The sequence below is a fragment of the Bos taurus genome, chromosome 1 (assembly GCF_002263795.3).
Source record: "Bos taurus isolate L1 Dominette 01449 registration number 42190680 breed Hereford chromosome 1, ARS-UCD2.0, whole genome shotgun sequence".
Classification (NCBI taxonomy): domain Eukaryota; kingdom Metazoa; phylum Chordata; class Mammalia; order Artiodactyla; family Bovidae; genus Bos; species Bos taurus.
The window spans coordinates 25,116,784-25,137,523 of record NC_037328.1 but is presented as its reverse complement, the minus strand read 5'-3'; the positions used below and the strand labels follow the sequence as shown (position 1 = coordinate 25,137,523).

At 41.9% G+C, this 20,740-nt stretch overlaps 1 pseudogene; it reads left to right on the top strand.

Moving 5' to 3' along the window:
• The window catches only part of LOC781698 (bcl-2 homologous antagonist/killer-like), a 138,680-nt pseudogene that overhangs the window by 105,412 nt on the left and 12,528 nt on the right, over positions 1-20,740 (top strand).

Genomic DNA, 20,740 nt, shown 5'->3' with positions numbered 1-20,740 from the left:
TAAGTTGGGGCAATGCAAATAATTTTGACTATCACATATTAACTCTTCTTAATGTCACTCTATAAAATACTATAATCGAGGCTATGGTTTTTTTTCCAGTAGTCATGTACAGATGTGAGAATTGGATAAAAGGCTGCGTGCCAAAAAATTGATGCTTTTGAATTATGGTGTTGGAGAAAACTCTTGAGAGTCCCTTGGACAGCAAGGAGATCAAACCAGTCAACCCTAAAGGAAATCAACCCTGAATATTCATTAGGACTGTTGCTGAGGCTGAAGCTCCCCATACATTGGCCATCTGATGCAAAGAGCTGACTCATTGGAAAAGACCCTGATGCTGGGAAAGATCAAAGGCAAAAGGAGAAAGGAGTGGCACCAGATAGTGATGGTGAGAGAGCATGACCAGCTCAATGGACATGAATCTGAGCAAACTCCAGGAGACAGTGGAGGACAGAGGAGCCTGGCGTGCTACAGTCAATGAGGTTGCAAAGAGTCAGATATGACAGTGACTGAACAACAACAAATGTCACTCTAAAAATGATCATCTCATTTCATAGTTATGTCAACAAGAATAAAATTCTGGAAGATAGTGGTAGGATCCAATATTAAGCAGTTGCCTTATCATTTCATAGTAGGTTTTTAACCAACTGCTTCATGCCTGAATTTCAATGTTAACAGGAGGATAACAACAAAAATTCACATTTTCACAGGATTTTAAATATTAAAACAAATATTAATTTATTTGATTCTCACAACTCTCGGAGAAGAGAAATGTAAGAGTGGATAAAAAAATGTTAATAGATGAATCATTCATTGTTGTTTTTCCCACCAGCAGAAGTGAAAAGATTCTCGTATCAGAGATGTCATTTTGCCTATTATTGAGAATTCCTGGAGTGTGAATTAGGTCTGCTTCTTTAGAGCTTTGAAGAAACAACAAAGCTGGGCTGTATTATATAGAAGCACCAACACTCCTAGACTGGATAGTCAAGGATATTTTCCTGAATATATGCAACACCTAATTCTTGCTGGTCAGGAATCGGGGGTGTGTAGGAGTGATGGAAATCCACAGATAATCAACAAGCTTCTTTTGCTCAAAAGGTTTGTGCTTTATCCCCAAGGAGGTTTTTGCCGTGATCTCTACCTAGAAGGAAAAATTGGCTGCTCTTTCTTCTTCTTCAAGCTTCCTTCCCAGCGTGTGGTCAGAGGCTCCCCTCCAGGAGTTTGTGTAGCCTCACCACTGGTGGTCATCTTTTTTTCATCACCATCTGGAGGTCTTTTCCCAGGCACTTTGGTTGCCCTTCCACCTGATTACAATATCCCACTGATCCTGTTTTTCACTCTCTGCTTCTTAACAGGGTCTCTCTTTGGTGTCCCAACACCATAACGAAGTTAATAATGCATAATGAGCTTGGACATCAATAGTTTAAGCTGCAGTGGATTAAAATGATCCTTCTCTTTCATGGTGCCGTGAGGGTAGAATCTGATCATCAGTGAATTCCCATGTTGTCAAGACAAACAGACACAGGTGAATATTTCGTGAATAACAGTAAGCACAGGAGCATACACTACCACAAATGCACCTCTCTTTCTCATGCTATTCATCTGGAAAAATGATGGCTTTGCATTTGTCCTTGAAAAATCAGCAACTAATAGTCTGGAAAAACTACCTTTGTCTTGTAAAATGCACGATATCATCTTTGCCATTTCCACATAAATCCAAGTTGTCTTTCATTACCTTTGGTTCCGTTTCTTAATAAATTATGATTAGCATGCCTAGACACAGTTTTAAACATGCCTGTTTTCCTCAGGCTTGTAAGAGAGTCATGGCTTAGGTATGTCAGGAGCTTCCTAGATGTATTCCTTTTTTTTTCCTTTCCCTTTTAGTACATTAATAGAAAGGGAAAGAGTATCTGCACTATGAATTGATTGCTTGGAAAAATAAAACACACACACAAAAGCTAGTATTTGCGAGATGAATACATGAATAAGCTAATCCTCTAAAACAACTCTGTACATGGACAAAACATTCCATTTGGGGAGAGGGGGAGAAGTTGGAGGCAATTTGGGATCAGTGTTTGCTCCAATGAGTGTAATTATTGTGTAAATTGTGGCTCTTGACAAAAATCTCTGAGTCCTGTTGAGATGTTGTTAATGCCCCAGGAAGAAGCCTGCCTTCTCTAGCGCGATTTCTTACAAAGATGCTACCGCCTCCTTCCTCCGTTTCCCACAGGAGATGGGCAATTTGCCAGTGTTTCATTTTCAAGTGCCATTGTTCACCTAGAGCCTCAGGAAAGCCTCTTGCTTTTTATTGTTAATCCAAGCCTAAGTGATGACCATCTTTAAAAAAAATCCTGGAACATTTTCTAACAAATATATTGGGCGCTGACTTTAGTCACAATGACACAAAATCTCTGTCACTTATTTTTTAACTTAACAAGTAATTTAGTCATTTATGCAGCCTTGGAATTACTTTATTGCTTCATGAAATCTCCTTCTATGAGGAATTTATGGGCAAAATTATAAATCTACAGCTGTTTCTGCAGTACCTTTCCAACATCATTCCTTTAGTGATGATTCTGACAACAAAGCAACATGTTTTTTACTTGATTTAATCCCTCTAATGTCATATTTTACATTGTGTGGGTATACAACACTGAAGAAGACCCATCCGATTGTCCTACATTCTAAGGAAATAAGATGCATTTGTTCATTAAAGAAATTGAAGAATAGGTTAAAGATGTTAATGATTATTGAATGTGAGCTCATGCTGGGACCTTCTGTGAATTAGATTTGGCAGTCTTGGATTAATTCTTCATATTTAACACACACTACGCATTTGGGCGGTAATTTCCTGTGTTTCATCATAAAGATTGAAACAGGATCAAAATGGATGCCAGAATTTGAATGGTTCTATGCAAAAACGGAAAGCCGGCAGTCTAGCCTTTTATCATGCCTTCTATAGCCCTTTGAGCCCGGGTCTCGGTCCTAGTCCTCCCCTCACTCATCGTGGGCTGCCCACCCCCCAGCACTTGAAGCCTGTCACTTGTCCAAGGTCCCCACCGTGACAGCATCCTTCTGCTCCCAACCTTACCTATTCCCTTCCCTCTCAGTTTCAAATTTTCCTACAAACCTTACATTCTTTAAGAGTCCTGTCTACTCTAGAGAACAAGAACATTGATTTGTGTTTAGGAGTTAATAGCTGGTAGTAGCTATTAATGTGACACCCTTACAGATATAATTTGCATTTAAACAGCTGCCTTGAACTGAAAGAATTGGAGAATGCTGCGGATTTCAGACTCTGAGGCAGGGCCAATGAGAATTATGTTTTTGTCACCAAGCCCTTTCCAGTACCCCTCAGGTATTTACTCAGCCTGAGACATTAGGAAGGAGAAAAACAAATAAACAAGGCTCTGATTTGATTCCCAGCTCTGACAATTACTAGCTATGTGACTTTGAGCTAGTTCTTCAGTGTCCTCAACCATAAAATAGAACTAATAAGGTTTTATGAAGACTAAATGAGTAGCTAAAACTCCTAAAAGATTTAATATTCTAAAAATGCCAGTGAAAAATCTTTTGGTTGCAAATAACAGAAATCCAACTCAAACCAGGAATTCTGATAGAGTAAAAATGTGTTGTTGTCTAGAAATGTGTATCTTTTTTAGCAAGCAAAAGATTTCTGATGTGGGTGATAGTTGGAGCATACATCAGAAAACACTATTCTAGGGGTTCAAAGAAAACTCCACAGACCTTATAAAGTAAGAGGCAGGAGATGATAGAGAATGTAACAGTCCAGATCTAAAAGCATCTAAAACATGGGGATGGAAACTTAAGTAAGCCATAGAAATTACAGACAACATTGAAATGCAATGCCTAAAGTAAACCGAATTAAACACTAAATCTTTAAGTAGTTGAGGATCGTCTTTGACAATAGAGAAAACTACATTTAAAAGCAAAGGTAGAAATTAACGGAAATCAGGGAAGATAATTCAACCACTAGTGGTAAATTGATAAAGAGAGCTTCCCTGATGTCTCAGACGGTAAAGTGTCTGCCCGCAATGCGGGAGACCCGGGTTCGATTCCTGGGTCGGGAAGATCCCCTGGAGAAGGAAATGGCAATCCACTCCAGCACTCTTGCCTGGAAAATCCCATGGATGGAGGAGCCTGATAGGCTATAGTCCATGGCGTCGCAAAAAGTCGGACACGACTGATCGACTTCAATTGATAAAAGAAGCAGAAAATGAAAGTGCCAAAAGACTGGAGATGAAAAAATACAGTTCTTCTTCAGGGGCCAGCAAGGGGCTCATAGACTCTGCCTTGCTGTGGTCACGGAACACTTGCCTTATCTCATTGAAGGGCCCCAGGGTGGCTTCTTTTGTTGTTTCAACATGATCTGCTGTAAGGAGTGGCTGGAATCCCCACATTATCACTGTCCCATGATAACCTAGAGAAAACAAACTAAATAATTAGGTTAGAGAAGTAAGGACTAAATATCAAAAAAAGACCATTGTAATTATTGGCTCAAGTAAGGGTAGGTATCTGGTTATACAAGATTAGCATATCTTTGTTAACCTCAGGTTTAAAAATTAGTATCTTTGTTTATTTCTAAAATGGAAGACCTGTTGGTCAAAGACCTCCTTGGACTGAAAGGTCTTAGTTGTAGATTTGCAACAGTATGGAAAACACCAAAGCTCTAGGTGAAATATAACATAAATCACTATGGCTAAGAAGAGGAAGATTATAAGAAAACGGAAACCTCCCATCACTATTGCCCATGGTGGATTTAGCTTGGAGTAAATAAACTCAGCATTTCCTCAACCAAGTGGAAGAAGCAAGAGTTTGCATAATCCTAACCAGAGAGTTGTTGATCATCCTGTAGATATAGGCATAGAGAAGCTAAGGCAATTATTAGCTTCATGGTAGCTTCAGTCATGATCATATTTAAATCACCCAGCATGGGCAAAAAAGTTCAGGGAATCTGAGAGCAAGGGTGAGAGCAAAAAAGACAATAGTTATCTGAATTTTCCAAAACATAAGGCTTCCCTGGTGGCTCATATGTTAAGGAATCTGCCTGCGATGCAGGAGACCAGGGTTCAATCCCTTGGTCCAGAAGATCCCCTGGAAAAGGGAATGGCTACCCACTCCAGTATTCTTGCCTGGAGAATTCCATGGACAGAGGAGCCTGGTGAGCTACAGTCCATGTGGCCACAGAGTCAGACAAGGCCCAGCTGCTAACACACATATCAGATCAGATCAGATCAGTCAGTCAGTTGTGTCTGACTCTTTGCGACCCCATGAATCACAGCACGCCAGGCCTCCCTGTCCATCACCAACTCCCGGAGTTCACTCAGACTCACGTCTATCGAGTCAGTGATGCCATCCAGCCATCTCATCTTCTGTCGTCCCCTTCTCCTCCTGCCCCCAATCCCTCCCAGCATCAGAGTCTTTTCCAATGAGTCAACTCTTCGCATGAGGTGGCCAAAGTACTGGAGTTTCAGCTTTAGCATCATTCCTTCCAAAGAAATCCCAGGGCTGATCTCCTTCAGAATGGACTGGTTGCATCTCCTTGCAGTCCAAGGGACTCTCAAGAATCTTCTCCAACACCACAGTTCAAAAGCATCAATTCTTCAGTGCTCAGCCTTCTTCACAGTCCAACTCTCACATCCATACATGACCACAGGAAAAACCATAGCCTTGACTAGACGAACCTTTGTTGGTAAAGTAATGTCTCTGCTTTTGAATACGCTATCTAGGTTGGTCATAACTTTCCTTCCAAGGAGTAAGCGTCTTTTAATTCCATGGCTGCAGTCACCATCTGCAGTGATTTTGGAGCCCAGAAAAATAAAGTCTGACACTGTTTCCCCTTCTATTTCCCATGAAGTGATGGGACCGGATGCCATGATCTTCGTTTTCTGAAGGTTGAGCTTTAAGCCAACTTTTTCACTCTCCACTTTCACTTTCATCAAGAGGCTTTTGAGTTCCTCTTCACTTTCTGCCATCAGGGTGGTGTCATCTGCATATCTGAGGTTATTGATATTTCTCCCAGCAATCTTGATTCCAGCTTGTGTTTCTTCCAGTCCAGCGTTTCTCATGATGTACTCTGCATATAAGTTAAATAAACAGGGTGACAATATACAGCCTTGATGAACTCCTTTTCCTATTTGGAACCAGTCTGTTGTTTCGTGTCCAGTTCTAACTGTTGCTTCCTGACCTGCATACAAATTTCTCAAGAGACAGATCAGGTGGTCTGGTATTCTCATCTCTTTCAGAATTTTCCACAGTTTATTGTGATCCACACAGTCAAAGGCTTTGACATAGTCAATAAAGCAGAAATAGATGCTTTTCTGGAACTCTCTTGCTTTTTCCATGATCCAGCAGATGTTGGCAATTTGATCTCTGGTTCCTCTGCCTTTTCTAAAACCAGCTTGAACATCAGGAAGTTCACGGTTCACATATTGCTGAAGCCTGGCTTGGAGAATTTTGAGCATTACTTTACTAGCGTGTGAGATGAGTGCAATTGTGTGGTAGTTTGAGCAATCTTTGGCATTGCCTTTCTTTGGGATTGGAATGAAAACTGACCTTTTCCAGTCCTGTGGCCACTGCTGAGTTTTCCAAATTTGCTGGCATATTGAGTGCAGCACTTTCACAGCATAATCTTTCAGGATTTGGAATAGCTCAACTGGAATTCCATCACCTCCACTAGCTTTGTTCATAGTGATGCTTTCTAAGGCCCACTTGACTTCACATTCCAAGATGTCTGGCTCTAGGTCAGTGATCACACCATCATGATTATCTGGGTTATCAAGATCTTTTTTGTACAGTTCTTGTGTGTATTCTTGCCATCTCTTCTTAATATCTTCTGCTTCTGTTAGGTCCATATCATTTCTGTCCTTTATCGAGCCCATCTTTGCACGAAATGTTCCTTTGGTATCTCTGATTTTCTTGAAGAGATCTCTAGTCTTTCCCATTCTGTTGTTTTCCTCTATTTCTTTGCATTGATGGCTGAAGAAGGCTTTCTTATCTCTTCTTGCTATTCTTTGGAACTCTGTATTCAGATGTTTATATCTTTCCTTTTCTCCTTTGCTTTTCGCTTCTCTTCTTTTCACAGCTATTTGTAAGGCCTCCCCAGACAGCCATTTTGCTTTTTCGCATTTCTTTTCCATGGGAATGGTCTTGATCCCTGTCTCTTGTACAATGTCATGAACCTCATTCCATTGTTCATCAGGTACTCTATCTATCAGATCTAAGCCCTTAAATCTATTTCTTACTTCCACTGTATAATCATAAGGGATTTGATTTAGGTCATACCTGAATGGTCTAGTGGTTTTCCCTACTTTCTTCAATTTCAGTCTGAATTTGGCAATAAGGAGTTCATGGTCTGAGCCACAGTCAGCTCCTGGTCTTGTTTTTGCTGAGTGTATAGAGCTTCTCCATCTTTGGCTGTAAAGAATATAATCAATCTGATTTCGGTGTTGACCATCTGGTGATGTCCATGTATAGAGTCTTCTCTTGTGTTGTTGGAAGAGGGTGTTTGTTATGACCAGTGCATTTTCTTGGCAAAACTCTATTAGTCTTTGCCGTGCTTCATTCCGTACTCCAAGGCCAAATTTGCCTGTTACTCCAGGTGTTTCTTGACTTCCTACTTTTGCATTCCAGTCCCCTATAATGGAAAGGACATCTTTTTTGGGTGTTAGTTCTAAAAGGTCTTGTAGGTCTTCATAGAACCGTTCAAGTTCAACTTCTTCAGCGTTACTGGTTGGGGCATAGACTTGGATTACTGTGATATTGAATGGTTTGCCTTGGAAACAGAGATCATTCTGTCGTTTTTGAGATTGCATCCAAGTACTGCATTTCGGACTCTTTTGTTGACTATGATGTCCACTCCATTTCTTCTGAGGGGTTCCTGCCCGCAGTAATAGATATAATGGTCATCTGAGTTCAATTCACCCATTCCAGTCCGTTTCAGTTCGCTGATTCCTAGAATATCGACATCCACTCTTGCCATCTCTTGTTTGACCACTTCCAATTTGCCTTGATTCATGGACCTGACATTCCAGGTTCCTATGCAATATTGCTCTTTACAGCATCGGACCTTGCTTCTATCACCAGTCACATCCACAGCTGGGTATTCTTTTTACTTTGGCTCTAACACATATCAGAGCATATCAATTACTCTGTAAGTGGATTGGAGTACTGGGAGGCAGAAAGAAGATAGTAGCTATGGGTACTTAGCCTAGAGTCAAAGAAATTTTTTTATCCTTTTGAATAGTAGCTTCAGGTCTTATACTGGCTCACTCTTCTACCTGGGATTTTCAGGCTGTCCTGGATCCTCTGGATCCTGTGGAGATTTGGAGAAAGGGATGGATTCACGGAGATGACTGAAATGTGGGTCTTCAGGTTCCTGTCACATATCAGTGTGTGTGTGTGTGTGTGTGTGTGTTAGTCGCTCAGTCATGTCCATTTCATTTATGGGCATCAGAGCTGCTTTCTTTGCTTCCTGATCCTCCCTGTTACTTCCTCGGGAAATTTGAGAAGTTCCCTTTTGGAGCCTGTGGCAGGGGTGACTGCTACCTGTTTTGGTTTATGAACTGCTTCCATGAGATGTAAAATCTCAGCCCCATACTTTGTAGGGGAGTTTCTTGCATTTAGAAGTCTTCTGTCTTTCCAGCTAGCTGTGTGGGCATGTAAAACAAGGAAGGCATATTTTGAGTTTGTGTTTATATTTACAATCTTTCCTTCTCCCTGGTGACTCAGACAGTAAAGAATCGCCTGTAATGTAGGAGACCCAGGTTTGATCCCTGAGTCAGGAAGATCCCCTGGAGAGGGAAAAGGCAACCCACTCCAGTATTCTTGCCTGGAGAATTCTGTGGATAGAGGCTATAGCCCACGGGGTCATAGAGTCGGATATGACTGAGTGACTGACACACTCGAGTTATCAGTTCAGCCTTTTGGGCCAAGGTGTTAGGAAGCAAAGATTTTGCTTGCCTGATACTGTGAGTGCTGACGATAGCATACCCTGCCCTCCTGACTCCATCTTTAACAAAACTATTGCCACCAGTCAACCATTCTTCCTCATGATTTTCTACTGCCTGGTCTGTTTGGACAGACCTGCAGGCATAGACCTGGTCAAGGGTTTCGAGGGAAGAATGTGCTAGCTCTGGGCTTTCAGCAGGCATGAAGGTGGCATGAAAGTTAAGAGTGTGGCAGGTTTTGAGGGTTGGCTCTGAGGAGTCAAGGAGCAAAGGCTGGTACTGGATAAGGTGGCCTCTGGTTAGCCAATGGTGGCCTTTTATCTCTAGAATCCCTTGTACTTGATGAGGGATCTGGACTTCCAAAGGCTGTCCCAAGGTAAGCTTGTTAGCTTCTTCCACCAATAAAATAGTTACTGCCTGGAGACAGCCAGGCCAACTTCAGGCCATGGAGTCTAGTTGCTTGGGAAAGTATCTGGTAGGATGAGTAACTTTCCCTAGCTTCTGTATAAGGACTCATTGCTTTTCAGCCACATAGAAGATGAATGGCTTTTTCAAACTAGGGGGACCCACAGCATGGGCTCTGGTGAGAGTTTGCTTTGTATCATTAAAGCCTTTTCCTGTTCCCCATTCCAAAGTAGCAGTTCTGTGGCTTCATCTAGGGGCTTCATGGCTTCCCTTGTGCCTCAGCTGGTAAAGAATCCCCCTGCAATGCAGGAGACCTGGGTTCGATCCCTGGGTTGGGAAGATCCCCTGGAGAAGAGAAAGGTTACCCTCTCCAGTATTCTGGCCTGGAGAATTCCATGGACTATATAGTCCATGAGTTGCAAAGAGTTGGACACAACTGAACAACTTTCACTTCACTTCACACAGGGGCTTAGCCATTAGCCTGAATCCTGGAATCCAATTTCTACAAAATCCTGCCATGCCCAAAAAAGTGTGAAGCTTTTTTTTAGTCTTTTGGGGTGCTTAGGCCTAATATAGTTTGTTTCCTATATGGAGATAACTATCTACTTCCAGGGTTTGCAATATATCCTAGATACTTAACCTGCTACTTTGAGATTTGTGGCTTTTTCTGAGAGGCAATGTAACCCCAGGTCCCAAGGAAATGAAGGACTTCAATGGTATTTTGATCTGAGGCCTCCCTGGGGGGACTGCATATTAATATTATCTTCTACATTCTTTAGAATAGCACCTTCTTTTAGGTGTATTTCCCTTAGCTCCTTTCCTAGGGCCTGGGCTAACAGGTGTGGGCTATCCCAAAACCCCTAAGGGCAATACTGTCCAGGTATATGGCTGCATTTGGCTTGAGTCAAGATTATCCCACTCAAAGACAAATGGATATTTTGACAAGGAATGAACTGGGATGCAGAGGGAGGCATCCTTGAGATGGAGTATAGAAAACTATTTTGCATCCTCAGGGATTCGGGTTAATAAACGGATTGGCCACAAGGGGATGTATAGGGACCACTGCATTGTATATTGCTCTAAGGTCTTGACCATCCTATATTCCCCATGTGACTTAACAAATGGCAGGATAGGAGTGGTGCATGGGGACTGGCAGAGCACCAAGAGGCCATGCTTTAGTAATTTATCCACCAGGGGTTGTAAACCTTTCTTTGCTTCCAACTTTATATGATCTTGTCTCTTGGTAGAACAGCAGTTTCTGGCCTGGGGCTAATTCTTACAGGTTGGCCATGTATAGTCTTTCCAGGGATTCCTTTGTCCTATGCTGAAGAGTCCACTGCTTGTAGAATAAGGCCAGGAAGAGAATATTGCTTTTCTGGCTGGTCTGTGTTAGTCAGAGTCAAGATAAAGGGCTGCTCAAGGCCTCCTAATCAGAGTATGGCCCCGAGCGGAGCTCAGAAGTTCCCTCCCAAGGAGAGAGGTAGGACTCTGAGGCACAAGTAGAAAGACATGTGAAATCAACCACTGCTTGAGTTGGCAAGTGAGAGAAGGCCTGTGAAATTATAGATGTGACACATTCCATCAACATCAGTCACAGCACAGCTTTTAGAGGAGAGAGGTCCAGAGTGAGAAATTAAAACAGAGTAAGTGTTTTCCAGTAGTCATGTATAGATGTGAGAGTTGAACTATAAAGAAAGCTGAGCACCAAAGAATTGATGCTTTTGAACTGTGGTGTTGGAGAAGACTCTTGAGAGTCCCTTGGACCACAAGGAGGTCCAACCAGTCCATCCTAAAGGAGATCAGTCCTGGGTGTTCATTGGAAGGACTAATGTTGAAGCTGAAACTCCAATACTTTGGTCACCTGATGCGAAGAGCTGACTCCTTGGAAAAGACCCTGATGCTGGGAAAGATTGAGGGCAGGAGGAGAAGGGGACAACAGAGGATGAGACGGTTGGATGGCATCACTGATTCGATGGACATGAGTCTGGGTAAGCTCCCAGAGTTGGTGATGGACAGGGAGGTCTGGCGTGCTGCAGTTCATGGGGTCACAAAGAGTCAGACATGACTGAGCGACTGAACTGAACTGAAGTGTTTCCTTTATCAATCTAAAAATCCATTTTTTACCTACCACGTCAAGGGCTAGCCGCTGGGGATCCTCAGTGGAGATAGATGTCTCATTGAGGATAAGCCGCCAGAATCCCCAGGCTGTCTCCATCATCCAGCATGGCCATCTGGGGCATGGGAGCCCTCTTCCCCTTAAGAAGTGACAACAGTCCCTCTTTCAATGACTTGTTTATTTATAGGCTGGGCATGATCTGGGGCTCTTTTTGGCAATCTCAGACCCAGTAGCCAGTTGACTTGCTTTTGAAGCTTTCCCCCGTGTTGATCTTATCCCCAGATGGATAGATGGACTTCCGAGGCCAACTTGGGTTGTCCTGGGGCCACAAGGCATGGCTGACAGCATCAGCCATGCTCATTGTGCATGAGCCCTGGACCGTCTTTTCTCATGTTGGATTCTCTCTTCCTCCTGAGCTTGGTCTCAATTATTAAATACCCCCAAGGACCATATCTAGGAGCCAATGTCAGGAGAGACTTCTGGTTCCCAGATTTTAAGTTACAACAGCTGTATAGGGCAGGATTTTGGTAAAGAACCAGGAAAGCCTGAAAACAGGGACTCTCACTGAACTTTCCCATCCTGAGGCAATAAAGATCTAATTGCAGAACGGTATTATAATTTAGGGCCTTCGCTGGTGGCTCAGATGGCAAAGAATCTGCCTGCAATGCACGAGAACCATTACAATTTAGAAACCCGTTTTCAGGCCATTTTTCTCCATGCTCTAACTTATACAAAGGTCAGGCATGCTAGAGTAGAAACTTAAGTTTCTCCTCTTTTTTTAAACCCTTTAATTTGAAGAATTTCCCATTTTTAAGGATACACTGCAAAAGTGTTTACTCTGGTTTGGTTGAGTAACCTGCAGCCTAGAAGAAGAGCGTGCTCCTAGAATGGAATCCAGCATCCCAGAAGCATTTACCAGGAGGTTTTAATCTAAAGGGATTCAGGACAACCCCCAAATTCCCTTTGAACCTGATGGGATTTTAAGCATTCTCTACTCTCCTATCAATTATTAATCAGACATCTTTGGGCCCTGTGATACTCTGCGCATGACGCCCACCCCAGCATAGCTGGAGAAGTTCTTTCAAACTAAAGTAGGCTGGTTGCCAGGACTTTCCTTAGGAGGGATCCCTCGTCTACAAAGCTTATGTCCTACACTGGGGTGTATTCCTCACAACTGAGCATTTACAAAGTTTATAATTCAGACTTCTGGGTAGCGGCCAGCCTGATACACTGTCCATAGCAGTGTGGAGGCTGCCAAGATCTGGAGTGAAGGGGGCCCAAGTGATGCAAAGCAGAAATCTCAGAGAAATTGGAGTTGGGCGCTGTGGGAGAAACAGCATGGAGTTTAAGGTTTGAGGGTGGGCAGGCAGAGGAATTCTCATGGTAGATTTCTAGGCATAGAATGATGTGACTAGACAGCAGAAGAACCCAAAATGCTTTGCTTTAGCTTCCTGGCAGCTAAGAGAAAATTGGAATTCATCTGACAATTTTGTCTGACATAGACAGCACTGAGTTTGACAGAGCAGGGACATGGTTTAGGAATAATGTCTAGGAAATCTTTCCCTACAAGGGCATAGAGATAAGAAGTGAGAAAGAGACCTTGTTGTATGAGTAACAGTGAGACATGGAGAGTGAAAGACACAGAGACAATCAGAGTCAGAGAATGCTTTTGGGCTTCTGTGTGGTCAAAATGACCAGAAATCGCATTTTCACCATGTCCCAAAGGATGATGTCATCTGTAACCCAAGCAATATTTAAATCTGCATGGCCTAGGGAATTCCCCTGCCACCCCTGGGCATAATGCTGTGAGCAAACAGAGGTTAGGCCCTGTGGGTCTTGAAAGCCAAGAGGAAAGCGAGAGAAAGAAGGTAAGAGCTAAAATCAGGGCCCTCAAGCCTCAGTGGAGGCAAGGCCAGAGGTTTACTTTGACTTTCCAGATTCCTGGGGTTTCAGGACCAGAAATGATCTTGAGGCCGAGATTGAGTCCAGGTCACGGTGGTCAGAGCACCAGATCATAGCCACTACACCAATGGTTAGTAACAAGGTTCTTCCACTTTGCAGAAAAGAATGGCTTTACCCTGGGCAAAGTAATTGGATGCAATCTCAAAAATGACAGAATGATCTCTGTTTGTTTCCAAGGCAAACCATTTAATATCACAGTAATCCAAGTCTATGCCCCAACCAATTATACTGAAGAAGTTGAAGTTGAATGGTCTTACAAAGACCTACAAGACCTTCTAGAACTAACCACCAAAAAAGATGTCCTTTTCATTACAGAGGACTGGAATGCAAAAGTAGGGAGTCAAGATGTACCTGGAGTAACAGGCAAATTTGGACTTGGAATACAGAATGAAGCAAGGCAAAGGCTAACAGAGTATTGCAAGAGAACACACTGATCATAGCAAACACCATCTTCCAACAACACAAGAGACGACTCTACAAATGGACATCACCAGATGGTCAATACCAAAATCAGACTGATTATATTCTTTGCAGCCAAAGATGGGGAAGTTCTACATAGTCAGCAAAAAGAAGACTGGCAGCTGATTGTGGCTCAGATAATGAACTCCTTATTGCCAAATTCAGGCTTAAATTGAAGGAAATAGGGAAAACCACTAGACCATTCAGGAATGACCTAAATAAAATCCCTTATGACTATACAGTGGAAATGACAAATAGATTCAAAGGATTAGATCTGATAGAGTGCCTGAACTACGGATGGAGGTTTGTGACATTGTACAAGAGGCAGGGATCAAGACCATCCCCAAGAAAAAGAAAAACAAAAAGGCAAAACGGTTGTCTGAGGAGGACTTACAAACAGCTATGAAAAGAAGAAAAGTGAAATGCAAAGGAGAAAAGAAAAAATACCCGTTTGAATGCAGAGTTCCAAAGAATAAGAAGGAGAGATAAAAAAGCCTTCCTCAGTGATCAATGCAAAGAAATAGAGGAAAACAATAGAAGGGGAAAGACTAGAGATCTCTTCAAGAAAACTAGAGATACCAAGAGAACATTTCATGCAAAGATGGGCTCAATAAAGGACAGAAATGGTATGGACCTAACAGAACAGAAGATATTAAGAGGTGGCAAGACTACACAGAAGAACTATACAAAAAATCTTCATGACCCAGATAATCATGATGGTGTGATCACTCACCTAGAGCCAGACATTCTGGGATGCTAAGTCAAGTGGACCTTAGGAAGCATCACTACAAACAAAGCTGGTGGAGGTGATGGAATTCCAGTTTAGCTATTTCAAATCCTAAAAGATGATGCTGTGAAAATGCTGCACTCAATATGCCAGCAAATGTGGAAAACTCAGCAGTGGCCACAGAACCGGAAATACATCAGTTTCGATTCCAATCCCAAAGAAAGGCAATGCCAAAGAATGCTCAAACTACCGCACAATTGCACTCATCTCACACACTAGCAAAGTAATGGTCAAAATTCTCCAAGCCAGGCTTCAACAGTAAGTGAATCATGAACTTCCAGATATTTTAGCTGGATTTAGAAAAGGCAAAGAAGCCAGAGATCAAATTGCCAACATCTGCTGGATCATCAAAAAAGCAAGAGAGTTCTAGAAAAACATCTATTTCTGCTTTATTGACTATGCCAAAGCCTTTGACTGTGTGGATCACAACAAACTGTGGAAAATTCTGAAAGAGATGGGAATACCAGACCACCTGACCTGCCTCCTGAAAAATCTGTATGCAGGTCAGGAAGCAACAGTTAGAACTGGATATGGAACAACAGACTGTTTCCAGATGGGGAAAGGAGTACGTCAAGGCTGTATATTGTCACCCTGCTGATTTAACTTATATGCAGAGTGCATCATGAGAAATGCTGGACTGGATGAAGCACAAGCTGGAATCCAGATTGCCAGGATTAATATCAATATGCAGATATTAATGCATCTCAGATATGCAGATGACACCACCCTTATGGCAGAAAGCAAAGAAAAACTAAGGAGTCTCTTGTTGAGTGAAAGAGGAGAATGAAAAGCTGGCTTAAAACTCAACATTCAGAAATCTAAGATCATGGCGTCTGGTCCCATCACTGCATGGCAAATAGATGGGGGAACAGTGGAAACAGTGACAGACTTTATTTTGGGGGGCTCATTGCAGATGGTGACTGCAGCCACGAAATTAAAAGATGCTTACTCCTTTGAATAAAAGCTATGACAAACCCAGACAGCATATTAAAAAGCAGAGACATTATTTTGCCAACAAAGTTCAGTCTACTCAAAGCTATGGTTTTTCCAGTAGTCATGTATGGATGTGAGAGATGGACTATAAAGAAAGCTGAGCTCCAAAAAATTGATGCTTTTGAACTGTGGTGTTGGAAAAGACTATTTAGACTACAAGGAGATCAAATGAATCAATCCTAAAGGAAAGCAACCCTGAATATTCATTGGAAGGACTGAATCTGAAGCTGAAACGCCAATATTTTGGCCGTCTGATGTGAAGAACTGACTCATCTGAAAAGACCCTGATCCTGGGAAAGATTGAAAGCATGAAGAAAAGAGGATGACCTAAGATGGGATGGTTGGATGGCATAATCGACTCAATAGACATGAGTTTGAGTAAACTCTGGGAGTTTGTGATGGACAAGGAGGCCTGGTGTGCTGCAGTTCATGGGGTGGCAAAGAGCAGGACACGACTGAGTGACTGAGCTGAACTGAACCCTGGGTGGGGATTGGGGTGTGGGGGCATCTACCAGGATTTTACATAAAAGAAGTAAAATTCAAAGAAGTGGCTAGATTTGGGAAATCAATATACTAGTCTAACAAAGTAAAGGGGATTTGTGCTTCAAGGAAAAATAAATTCTGGGAAAATGACTAGGAAAAAGTAGATAAGGGTTTTTTCAATAAGGTCTATTATGTAAACTTCTCTTGGTGTTGATTATCCTCTTCTGGCTTTGTGGTTAAAAAGTGAGGGGTTGGGGTAGGGAAACATTCACAGAGGAAAGTGTATGCCCTGCTCTGCTTTTAGGCAAATATAGGAGGGCCAGGAACTCTTCCTGAATCTGTTGATCCCAAAAATCTTGCAGCTCAAAATAATCCTTATACTACAGTGACATATTTTGGGATGGCATATCCTGATGCCCTCCACAATCGACTATCTACTTTTAACACCCATTTAAAGCACTGATTCTCTGCTTTTTGGTCCCAGGATCCTTTATATTGTTAATATTTATTGAGGATTAATAAACTTTTTTTATGTGGATTATATTTGTCAATATTTACAGTATATTTATAGTATTAGAAATTAAAACAGAAAGATAGATGTTAAGTAATTCACTAAAAATAACAATAAATCTATTATTACTTACATAATATATTTTATGAAAATAACTATATTTTGGGGGGGGGAAAGGTGGTGAGAAGAGGTGCTTTCTTTTACATTTTTAAAAAATTCTTTGATGTTTGGCTTCATGGACAGTAACCAGATTCTAACATTTACTTTTGCATTTAAACTGTTATGACATAGGGAAAAAAATACATTGTTTATAATAAACTTGTCCACCTTCTCAAATTCTAATTCTGTGAGCGCTAGTTACCATTCTGCGGTGGTGGTTTAGTCATTAAGTTGTGTCCGACTCTTGTGACCCCATGGACTGTAGCCTTCCAAGCTCCTCTGCCCATGGGATTTCCCAGGCAAGAATCCTGGAGTGGGTTGCCATTTTCTTCTCCAGGGGATCTTCCCAGACTAGGAATCAAACCCATGTCTCCTGTATTGCAGGCAGATTCTTTACTGACTGAGATATGATGGAAGTCCATTCTGTAGGTAACTGAAAAATATACAAATGCTCTGTTTTCTGGTAGAGGTTCAAACGTCTTCCCTTGAACTCTGTGGGAAAAAAGGTTTGCCTACATCAGCAATTTATTGCAACATTTCTTTACTTCTACATAAATTTGGGATTTCAAAATTTTTTTTCTTTAAGCCACTTCCCTTATATACCTTGTTCTCTCAGTTAATGAGTAAAATAAAGCTTAAATGCATGATTATTTTATATACAAAGTGAAAGTGTTAGTCGCTCAGTCATGTCTGATTCAGATGTGACCCTATGGACTGTAGCCAGCCAAACTCCTCTGTCTTTGGAATCCTCCAAGTAGAATACTGGAGTGGGTAGCCATTCCTTTCTCCAGGGGATCTTCCCAACCCAGGGATCAAAGCTGGGTTTCTCCCATTGCAGGCAGATGAGCCACCAGGGAAGCCAAAGAAGGGTAATAGTTTTACCTGTTCTTTTAAAAAGTATCTTTCAACAACACTTGTGTAAGATTAGAAAACTCCATTGCATATTCTTGAGAAAAATGAGTGATAAAGAAAAAATAATGACTTGGTATTGTTAAGAAAGTAGTTTTAAACTTTGCAGAGACCCAGTAATCTGAGAAACTCCCAGGAAATTTCAGAATCATATTTTGAGAATTACTATTTCATGCATTGGAGAAGGAAATGGCAACCCACTCCAGTGTTCTTGCCTGGAGAATCCCAAGGACAGGGGAGCCTGGTGGGCTGCTGTCTATGGAGTCGCACAGAGTCGGACAAGACTGAAGTGACTTAGCAGCAGCAGCAGCAGCTTCACACGTTTAAGAAGAGTAGTCTCATTCTACACAGTCAATGAAAAGGATTTTTTTTTAATCAAGTAACAAAGATGGTCTTGGGAACATAACATAATCTGATAGAAAAATGTAAAGAAACTGAATAATACATTTAGCAAAGAAATGAGAAATTATAAGAGAAAAGGATATTAATATTCAAATATTTTAAGGGCTTAGCATAGAAGACAGACATCTCTCAAGCAAAGGTGGGTTTTCATTCCCTTTCCCTTGAAGTGGAAATTTAATGACTTGCTTCTCATGAATAGATTGACAAAGATGTGAATGACCTTCCACATCTAGGACACCATAGAACTTACCTGATTGTCTCTCTGGACAATCATTCTCAGGACCTAGCCAGCATTTTGCTAGGAAGAAAGCTCAGGTCACATGGAGAGGCCACAAGTAATCTTGGTCACTGGCACAAGTTAAGGTCCAAGTCAAGAGCCAGCATCAACTACCAGACATCTCAGTGAACAATACTTCAGCCATCAGCCTTTGGAAACCCAAACTAAAGCTGAGTAGAGCAGAGACAAGTGGATGATTGCCAAATTTTGACCAACTTGCAAATGCATGATCAAAATATATGTTGTTGTAGCCACTAAGATTTGTGGTGGTTGTTATGAAGCAAGAAATATCCAGAACAAAGAGCAATTATTTCTTGAAGGGTTATCTCTAAATTTTTGCACCAGTTCCATGGAGACCAAATTCGGTTGACTATATAAAGACTTTGATCAGTTCAGTCACTCAATCATATCCAACTCTTTGCGACCCCTGGACTGCAGCATGCCAGGCCTCCCTGTCAATCACCAACTTACGGAGTTTACTCAAACTCACGTCCATTGAGTCAGTGATGCCATCCAACCATCTTATCCTGTGTCGTCCCCTTCTCTTGCCTTCAATCTTTCCCAGCATCAGGGGCTTTTCAAATGAGTCAGCTCTTCTCAGGTGGCCAAAGTACTGGAGTTTCAGCTTCAGCATAGGTCCTTCCAATGAATATTTAGGACTCATTTCCTTTAGGATGGAGGGGTTGGATCTCCTTGCAGTCCAAGGGACTCTCAAGAGTCTTCTCCAACACCACAGTTCAAAAGCAAAGATTTTTCAGCACTCAGCTTTCTTTATAGTCCAACTCTCATATCCATACATGAGTACTGGAAAAACCATAGCTTTGACTAGACAGATCTTTTTTGGCAAAGTAACGTCTCTGCTTTTTAATATGCTGTATAGGTGGGTCATAACTTTTCTTCCAAGGAGCAAGCATCTTTTAATTTCGTGGCTGCAGTCACCATCTGCAGTGAGCCACCAAAAATAAAGTCTATCAACTGTTTCCACTGTTTCCCCATCTATTTGCCATGAAGTGATGGGACCAGATGCCATGATTGTAGATTTCTGAATGTTGAGTTTTAAACCAGCTTTTTCACTCTCCTCTTTCACTTTCATCAAGAGACTCAGTTCTTCTTTGCTTTCTGCCATAAGGGTGGTGTTATTTGCGTATCTGAGGTTATTGATGTTAATCCTGGCGATCTGGATTCCAGCTTGTGCTTCATCCAGTCCAGCATTTCTCATGATGTACTCTGCATATAAGTTAAATAAGCAGGGTGACAATATACAGCCTTGATGTACTCCTTTCCCCATCTGGAAACAGTCTGTTGTTCCATATCCAGTTCTAACTGTTGCTTCCTGACCTGCATACAGATTTTTCAGGAGGCAGGTCAGGTGGTCTGGTATTCCCATCTCTTTCAGAATTTTCCACAGTTTGTTGTGATCCACACAGTCAAAGGCTTTGGCATAGTTGATAAAGCAGAAGTAGATGTTTTTCTAGAACTCTCTTGCTTTTTTGATGATCCAGTGGATGTTGGCAATTTGATCTCTGGCTTCTTTGCCTTTTCTAAATCCAGCTTGAACATCTGGGAGTTCATGGTTCACCTACTGTTGAAGCCTGGCTTGGAGAATTTTGACCATTACTCTGCTAGTGTGTGAGATGAGTGCAATTGTGTGATAGTTTGAGCATTCTTTACCATTGTCTTTCTTTGGGACTGGAATTGAGACTGACCTTTTCCAGTCCTGTGGCTGCTGCTGAGTTTTCCTTTGCTGGCATATTGAGTGCAGTACTTTCACAGCATCATCTTTTAGGATTTGAAATAGCTAAACTGGAATTCCATCACCTCCACCAGCTTTGTTTGTAGTGATGCTTCCTAAGGCCCACTTGACTTCGCATTCCAGGATATCTGGCTCTAGGTGAGTGATCACACCATCGTGATTATCTCAGTTGTGAAAATCTTTTTTATACAGTTCCATGTATTCTTGCATGGACTTCCCTCACAGCTCAGTCGGTAAAGATTCTGCCTGCAGTGCAGGAGACCTGGGTTCGATTCCTGGGTTGGGAAGATCCCCTGGAGAAGGAAATGGCAATCCACTCCAGTATTCTTTCCTGGAAAATCCCATGGACAGAGGAGCCTGGTGGGCTACAGTCGATGGGGTCACAAAGAGTTGGACACGACTTAGCAACTAAACCACCAAACCACTATGTATCCTTGCCACCTCTTCTTAATATCTTCTGCTTCTGTTAGGTCCATACTATTTCTGTCCTTTATTGTGTCCATCTTTTTATGAAATGTTCCCTTGGTATCTCTAATTTTCTTGAAGAGATCTCTAGTC